Source organism: Palaemon carinicauda, chromosome 27 (assembly GCF_036898095.1).
Source record: "Palaemon carinicauda isolate YSFRI2023 chromosome 27, ASM3689809v2, whole genome shotgun sequence".
Lineage (NCBI taxonomy): Eukaryota > Metazoa > Arthropoda > Malacostraca > Decapoda > Palaemonidae > Palaemon > Palaemon carinicauda.
The window spans coordinates 97,192,563-97,202,562 of NC_090751.1; positions in this window are offsets into that span (position 1 = coordinate 97,192,563).

The window sequence follows — 10,000 nt, forward strand, 5'->3', positions numbered from 1 at the left end:
ATATTGGTTTGCTCTTTCAACTATGTAAACGAGCTAAAAGCCAGTTCATGAAAGACCATTGGAAAATTTCCCTTTTTGTACTTCCTTTTGAAAGAATAAAACTTTGAATATTATATATTATTCATTTCATTTATAGCAAGTATTGACAATAAATTAAACCCATAGTATACTTATACGATTCTTATACCTATGCGGTACTCAGAATAAAAATCTTACCCACTGGCTCAAGAATGCATTTTTCATAATGATCTAAATTTTTGTTGCCAGTTTTATAAGCAAGGCAAATCAAAGTTATTTTCATATTGTCCTTTGAATATATCATGCACTTTAAATAGTGAATATGGTGATGAAATTCTTGTATACATTAATAGTTAATAAAATAAACAATATTAACAATTTCCCTGATTGAACTATGCTTGTGTTGTTTAACCTTTAAAATGGAAATCTTGGTTGAGAGGTCAGTTACGTTGAAGCAGTGCATTAGATTTATACAAGGAATCTTTGACAGTTTATTTTTTCAGATATTAGGAAAATAGGTATAAATATTACAGAGAGAGAGAGAGAGAGAGAGAGAGAGAGAGAGAGAGAGAGAGAGAGAGCGCTTGTATATATTAATAAAAAAAAATTAATTTTTAACCTTCGCGTTCCTACAGGTATATAAATATATATATATATATATATACATATATATATATATATATATATATATGCACACACACACACACACACACATATATATATATATATATATATATATATATATATATACATATATATATGCATATATATACATATATATATATATATATATATATATATATATATATATATATATATATACAGTATATATATTTATATGTATATATATATATATATATATATATATATATATATATATATATATATATACATATATAAATATAAATATATATCAACGAAATAGTGGCTATTTATACTGAATTGCTGGGTCAGGGATGAACTGAAACCACAGTCATGGATGTCGTGGTGACTTACTATGAATTGATTGCATATGCAGTTATACATGTCTCCTTTGCTTCAGTGACATCTGCATTTGTTTGGATAAAGTCTTTTCCAGGTCCTTCAATGAAGGATATTTTTTAAGTTTCTAGAAGAAGGTTATTGTTAGCATACATTTTCGGTTAATACTACCTACAAAACATCATATATGCATCACCTTGGCTTCCCTAGATAGAATTAGAGTTATATTTTACCGCTATTAAGATGAGTAGGAGGTGATACCAAGTTTATAGCTGCAGTGGTATCCACTATGAATCCTGGCTCGTGCAATGACATAAATATGAACTGTCCTTTAGACTTCTACACTTTTGTGCAAATTCCTACACTTCGTTAATACTTTTATTCAAATCCCTAATTAATTGATTATTGCAAGCATCTATTTTTAGGCGATATTATCTGCCTTGCTTGTGGTAGCTTATTTGAAACACCATTGTCTCCCAATCTATCAGATGAGCGTTCAAGACCTGTCTGAGCTCAATAGCTTTTAGTAGTGTCTGTAACCTCACCATCCTTGTGAGCTAGGGATTAGGGCTTCGGGGGCTAGCATACAGGTCTACCTGCTGAGTCATCAGTAGCCTTTGCCTGGCCCTCCCTGGTTCTAGCTTAGTGGAGAGGGGACTTGGGCACTAACCGTATGCATATATGACCAGCCTCTTGGGTATTACCCAGTCCCCTGTCTCTGCCATTCATGAGGGTTCCTCAAGTCCATAAGAATGTGCTAGGGGTACTTTTGCACTGAGAAATGAAGCCTTAAAATGGATGTTTTCATAGAACATTCTATATTCAGAATTACTCTTTCTTCCATTAACAAATATATTTGAATTAACTAATTTGTATCAAGGAAAATATGATGTTTATATTGATTTCAAGTGATTTTTAAAGTATTTTTCTTTCGAAATTACCTACATTTTTCATCTAAGTTAGTAGTAGATATCAACACCAGTTACATAAATTTATGATAATCTTTATTTGTTTATAATTAACCCTTGAAGTGTCTAGTATTACCTGAGTTGCAGATGTGACTTTCAACAGAGATTTTTCTGATTTTCAGAATAGCCCTTTTGCTTCAGTTGTTTTTTGAGGATCTCTGTTTGGCAAAGACCCAGAATTATGGCTCGTGTCACGATAAGTCACATTTAGGACATCTTTGTGCTCCGACTGTTCCTCAGGATCCGTTTTTGAGGATTTCTATTCGGCAGAACCCCTGAATTAGGACCTGTATCACGATAAGTCTTATTTAGGGCGTCTCTGCATTTTAACTGCTCGTCGGGATCAGCATTTGAGGATCTCTGATCTGCGAAGCCCCTGAATTAGGACCTGTATCACGATAAATGACATTTAAGACGTCCCTGTGCTCCAAGTGATCGTCAGGATCAGCTTTTGAGGATATCTGCTTGACATAACCCCTTAATTAAGCCAGAACTCTGTGAAACAGTCTCCAGAATGCCTATGGTGTTTGTGTTGGTGTCTAGAGTAAAAGGTACAGACTGCGTGCTGATGGCCTGAATGCAAGACACCCAGCCGTTGCCCCTCAACTTAAATCCCCAGACACTGACAGATGAGGTTAGCCTTTGTCATGTGCATGTGTACTGGAAAAATGCTGCTTGGTCATGTGTACTCTTCTCTGATGAGTTAAGGTTTTGTGTTTCTACGAATGACAGACACATTGGGATATGGAGGGTCTGTGGGCAATGTTTTATTATTATTATTATTATTATTATAATACTGTATAAAACAGAGTTAGATTCATAATTGTGAAAGCAAAAAGGTATTTATTAGTTTTTATTAAACATATTTGCAAATTTTCTTTAAGTGAGATAATGAGGAAGAGCTAAGAAATCAAGAAAATTATAAGCTTGATGGAAACCCTCCAGTTTCTCTACAATTATGTCTATGACTTTGAAACCTGTGGTCTTTTGCTAGGCACTAGAAGGCCATACCGAGCTTAAGTTCAAATTTGGGGAAATCCCTGAAGAGGTTTTAGGAACCGAAAGCTTCGATACTTTTTGCAACATTGACGAAAATTAAATGATTTTTTAGAAATTACTTGGCTCTGAATACCATCTATGATATTATTTACTTCTAAAAATATATTAACTATGCAATAAAAATATCGTAACTGTAAACAAATAAAAAAAATTATTACTTAATATAACATTTCATCCATCAATTAAACGTATTATGAAATGAATAGTGTTTACTGTTCCTATTTCATCTGGTATTTTTTTTGTAGTGACGTCATCACACTAACTTAGATTAGTGGATGACCAGCAGTCAGGAGTACCAATCTATGAAACTTCAAAAGACATTTAATCACAGTTGATATGATTAATGGAGCTCTTATATTGAGACCTGGCATTATAATTCATATGAAATATACCCTTTAAAATTCGTGATAAATGACAATAAAGGCCTTTTATCTTAAATTGATATGAACTCTAATGAATAGTTTCGTTCACAAACGTAGATGACCTTTTAGAAAGGCTGCCATTTACAAAACCCTAAAAGAAGATGAACTGGAGTAAATAAATTACATCAAACGATCTCTTGTAAGATAAAAATTGTATATTTCTAATGAATGAGGTTTAGTCTTTGGATATTGGCTAATAATGACCATTCATTTTCTTAGAATAAAGAGGACTATCCGATATTTATGTTGGACATTCTGGAACCTCTTTGGTATAGAGGCATCCTACTCCAGTGATACCAAAACCTTATTCCTGAATAGCCTTCAAACCTTTGAGTAAAGTTCAAAATAATTTAGGATTCGCTTATAGTAGTTGAAGAATTCAACATAATATTGGATTGCTGACTTATGTTTATCTAGAGATTTTTTTTTTTATTATTTTTTTTTAAGATAAATGTACATTAGTTTTTTCATTGAGTGACTTCTCATATCCATCTATTTTTACACCCAAGAAAAATTGCTCTTATTATATAGTTTTTGACAAAATGGTTACAATATATGTTCATAATCGTATAAATATCAGATTGTGAGATATACAGTGTATTAAATATCCAATTTTGAAAGGGAAATACAGTATTACGTAATATATATATCAAAATTGCCAACATTGAAATGTTAAGAAAAGGAAGCGTTTTTCTCTCAATACTTGAACAAATTAAACATAAAACCTTAAATGAAGTATATTGTAAATTTAATAATGCTTATAACTACGTTAATTTCCAGTATAATTCTAGACACACTAACAATATTCATGGCTATTCTGGTTCGTCTCCTCACGAGTTTTACCCTTTTAGATTCAATATTCCAGATTTATTAGACTGCTAAATCATATGGAATCTAGGAATATGTAGATGAATGAAATACGGCATTGAGAGTATGGTCAAAATTAATATACTAATGATAAGAATCCTTCCTGATATTGTGTTGTCTGGAGATAGTTCCATTGGAATTTAGATGAAAGGGTTTGTGAAGAATTATATGCCCTAATTACTGCCTCTATCACTGTATATTTTTCACATATACAACAATGAACTATTAATAGTTGCCTGATATGACTATTTTGTTTATAAATACTATGTTGTATAAGTTAAAAACTAAAAGAATCTAATGTTTACAACCCTGGCCACTGGGTGATAAGGGCTGCAAACCTTTCGACTTTGAAAGAAAATGAATTATGATAAATATTTTATTCATGACCTCTTTAGCAAGACGATGATGTTATATTCAAAATATATATATTTTCCGCTTTATATAAATAATCCAAGTGATTTTTCACTTTCTCTAAATGAAAAATTCTACCTAATTAATTTGTTGGCAATTCTAGCCCCCTCCTGAGGTGCTAAATAAATTTTGCCAAAACTGTATACGAGTACTTCTCTTTAAGATTATTTTATAAATGTCAAGATAATGTTTATATAGACATTATTATTGAGTAAAATCTATTTATTTCATATTCTATTCAACTATTATATGTATTGAATATGTTATACGTATCTTTAAATAAAAAATACGATAATCTTTAAGTTGATTAAGCAAACTGGTCTATGTTCGTAAAGGGCCCCATAGATGTCCTCAGTGAGGTCATTCTGGAAGTAAAATATTGGAGAGAAAATTCGCCTTCTAGGAAAGATTTGAGAGTTATCTTCCGATGTCATTAGCCAATAGGAACGCTCCTTTCGGGCAACGGTAAGGAAATTAGCCAATAGGAACACGCCATTCGGGCAAACTATTAGGAAATAGTGGTTTGCTCTTTCAACTAAGTAAAAGAGCCAAATGCCAGTTCATGAAATACCATTGAAAAATTTACGCGTTTTGTACTTATATTTCAATTATTGCAAGCATGGGGAATAAATTAAACCCAGACTATACTCAAAATTAAAATCTAATCAATTGGTTGAAAAATGCAGTTGTTTATATTCTTCTAAGTTTTTGTTAAGAATTTCATTAGCAAAGACAAATAAAAGTTATTTCGATATTATTCTATGAATATATCATGTACTTTAAATAATGAAGATAATACTTATTTTGAATGAATATATAAGACTTTGAATATAGCAAGTTTTATATATTAGTTATTGCAAGTATGGACATAATGCTAAACCTATTAGGATTCATTATCAACAGTTTTTTTTTAGTAGCGCAAGAATGCAATTTTATGGTTGTTTATTAATGAATTTTTATCATAAATTTTTTAATCGTTTATTGCCGTGTTAAAATATCATGCACTTTGAATAGTGAATATGTTAAGCGATTTTTTTTAATTTTTATTTTTAATTTTAAGGGATTATTCATATCTTATGACTCTGATTATGTACCCTGTATATATATATATATATATATATATATATATATATATATATATATATATATATATATATATATATATATATATATATATATATATATATATATATATATGTTTATATATGTATATATATATATATATATATATATTGTACCAACCGTGTGTCACACAATTGTACATAATTATTTTGTATATATTATGCTTGTATCTGCGCTCTTCCCTCTCACTGAAAAGAATCTGAATGATCATGTCTCCGGTTTTGCTCTGTAACATTGTCTGTCTCTCGAACAGGTTATGTCCTGTTGCCTTGAGGTTTTGTATATAAAGGAGAGTGTTCCTTAATAAACAACTCAGTTGATTGCATCCTGCCTTTGAGTTCACAACCCTCTCTCGGCCCGTCACATTGGTGACCCCGGAAGTCGACTCGCTCCCACCGCCTTCCACCCCCACCCCCTCGCCCCTTCATCGTTGGTACTATGGTGGACTCTACGGCAGTTGGTGCTGCGGCTGCTCCATTCAAACTTTCATCGTTTGCCAGCGGAGAAGCGTTTGCTTGGTTTCAGCGCACAGAAATCCGGTTTCGTATCAGGGGCGTGACTCGCTCAACCACCAAAGCGGATCATGTTCTCGCGGCGATACCCGAGGACAACTTCTCAAAATATCCGACTGGCTTTGTGAACAAGGACACACCCCAATAGCGTATGACGCCCTCAAAACATACCTTCTGCAGCAGTACTCGCCGTCGCCAGCCGCCCGTATAGCAAAGCTTTTTCAGCTCTCGCAACAACTGTTGGGGGACCAAAGGGCTTCGCTTGCCCTCAGGGCAATGACCAGTATCGCTCGCCTTCAACCTGCCGCAGACGACTCTCCTCGTGAGGTGAACCTACTTCGTGCCCTTTGGATACGCTGTTTACCCAAACCTGTACGCGCTGCCATACCCGATGTCAATAGTTTACCCATAAAGGACTTGATGACCAAAGCCGACGCCCTTATGGACAGCCACTTCCAGACCTCCATCAACGCCTCCACCCCTGACGACGAGGATGCCTATTCAACGTCAACCGAAGCTGACATGAATGCCGTAGGACATATACGCCTACCCCGTGACGTGCTGAAGCGGCGACAAAGCCGCCCACCACCCACCAATCGCTCGCGCCCCAACGAACGACTTCTACAGCCACTTACTACCTCCCATCCGCCGCAGTTTTGCTACTACCACTTCAGATTCGGGGCAACCGCGAAGAAATGTTCCAAGGATTGTCAGTGGCCAAAAAACGTGTAAGTAGGCCATCGCTTATGGCGGTGGCCTCCCGTGTTTCTAATCTTTTCTTTTTACAGGATGCAGGAACGAGCGTGCGATTTTTGGTAGACACGGGTGCTTGTCGTTCTCTTTTGCCAAGGAAACTCTTCAAGGCACGACGTAGTCTGTCTACATCTGCCGACGTCCGCTTGGTAGCTGCCACCGGATCTGCGATACCCACCTACGGTTACAAGAACCTCACATTATCGTTCGGAAACTGTAAATTCAATTGGAAGTTTCTCGTTGCTGACGTCACAATGCCAATTCTCGGTGCGGATTTCCTCTCTCATTTCCACCTTCTGGTCGATGTCGCCCACCGACGATTGGTCAACGCAGACTCGTACTTGTCGACACCTCTTCAACCCACCCCCTCTAACCTCACTCTCTACATCAGCGCACCCACGGATGCCTACGCCCACCTCCTCACATCGTACCCGGAAGTTTTCCGTCCAGAACTTCGCCAAACGCCCACGGTTCCTGCCAAGCCCGGTATTTATTACCATATCAAGACGACGGGACCCCCAGTCTTCGCAAAATTCAGACGTCTGGCACCGGAACGATTGGCAGCCACCAAACAGACGTTCGCCGAAATGGAGGAAATGGGCCTTTGCCTAAAGGCCGCCAGCCATGGTCGTCACCCTTACACATCGTTCTGAAGAAAGACTGCTCCCTCCGTCCGTGCAGGGATTACAGGCGCCTGAAAAGGCAAACAGAACCGGATCACTACCCCCTCCCAAACATTGCCTACGTGACCTCCTACCTGCACAAAGCGAAGGTTTTCTATATGCTCGACCTCCTGATGGGGTATTATCAGGTGCCTATGAACCCAGATGACATCCCCAAGACCGCCATCACCACTCCGTTTGGTACATACACCTTCAATTACTCCTGTTTTGGCCTTCGTAATGCTGGGGCAACGTTTCAACGTCTCATGGATGGCATCTTAGGTGACCTCCCTTTCTGTGTATATTATGTGGACGACATACTTGTGTTCTCCTCCTCGAAAGAGGAACACCTCCGTCACCTGCGCATCGTGCTCGACCGCCTGCAACAAAACGGCCTTGTAGTCCGGTACGACAAGTGTACCTTTGGCGCCAACGAAGTGTCGTTCTTAGGGCACCGTATCACTCCTGAAGGAGTCCATCCCCTCCCTTAGAAGGTAACAGCCGTTCAGAACTTCCCCGCGCCCTCGACCGTCAAAGCTCTGCAGGAATTCTTGGGCATGATCAACTATTATCACCGTATTCTGCCAGCCATTGCCGCCACTCTTGCTCCCCTCTACGCGTCCCTCAAGGGCAAGCCAAAGGACCTGAAGTGGGGTCCCCTTCAAGAAGCAGCCTTCTGCAATGCAAAGAAGGCCCTATCAACTTCTGCGGCTCTCACTTTTCCTATCCCACATGTCCCTCTCCTCCTCTCCACTGATGCCAGCGACGTCGCCATTGGTGCAGTACTCGAGCAGGTGGTCAAAGGCTCGCCCCAACCATTGGCCTTCTTCTGCAGAAAACTGTCCAAGGCAGAATCGGGTTATTCTACCTTCGACCGAGAATTGCTGGCGGTGCACTTGGCTGTCCGTCACTTTCGCCATTTCTTAGAAGGTACGCCTACGTCATTCGCACAGACCACATGCCTCTGGTGCACGCCTTTACTCGACAGTCTGATGCCTGGTCCGCCCGGCAACGCCGACATCTCTCCACTGTGGCTGAATACAATTGTACCCTTCAATACGTCCCTGGGAAAAGGAATCCCGTTGCCGATGCTCTGTCAAGAAACACGTTGGCTGCCGTTCAACTGGGATTGGATTACAACGCCCTGGCTGAAGCCCAATGACAGGATCCAGAGTATCAAGCTTGTAGGACATCCTGCACGTCCCTCCGTTGGGGAGACTTTCCCCTCGAAGACTCCAACACCACCCTCCTCTGTGACGTCAGTACTGGTAGACCGCGACCTTGGATTCCTGCTCCCATGCGCCGACAGGTGTTTGAATTCATTCACGGCCTTTCACATCCCTTGTGCCGTTCTACTGCACAGCTGCTGAAGGCAAAGTTCATTTGACACGGCATGTCTAAGGATGCTAAGGATTGGGTCCGCGCCTGTACTTCTTGCCTAACTTCCAAAGTACATCGACACACGGATTCAGGAGTAGGCACCTTTCCTCAACCTCAGCGTCATTTCGCACACATTCACGTCGACGTTGTAGGCCCCCTACCCACATTACAAGGACATCGTTACCTGTTTACCATCATCGAACGCTCCACTCGTTGGCCTGAAGCCATTCCCATGGAAACTGCAACGTCCGCCTCATGTACATCTGCCTTACTCTCTGGATGGATTTCAAGATTCGGTATCCCTGAGCATATTACTTCTGACAGGGGAACCACTTTCACCTCTCAATTGTGGACGTCATTAGCGAATCTCCTGGGCATCACCCTACATCAGACAACGGCCTACAACCCCGCTGCCAATGGAATGGTTGAACGTTTTCATCACACCCTCAAAGCAGCTTTGATGTTGCAACTGGTTTACTCAGCTTCCCTGGGTCCTTCTGGGACTAAGGACCACTCCTAAAGTCGCCCTTGACGTCTCGGCAGCTGAAATGGTGTATGGTGACCCGTTGGTCGTACCTGCCGAATTTTTTCCTTCTACAACCTCCTCCGACCATCTCCAGCGCATACGTCACGTCGTGGGAAAATTTACTCCGTGCCGCCAGACTTACAAGCCCCCAGCGAAGCATCACATACCAACGGACTTGCACTCTGCAACGCACGTCTTCCTGCGCAACGACACCAGCAAGCCACCACTAACGCCCCCTTACACGGGCCCTTTCCTTGTGATCCGACGCAGTCCGAAAGCATTCCTCCTAAACATTCGAGGCAAAGAAGACTGGGTCTCC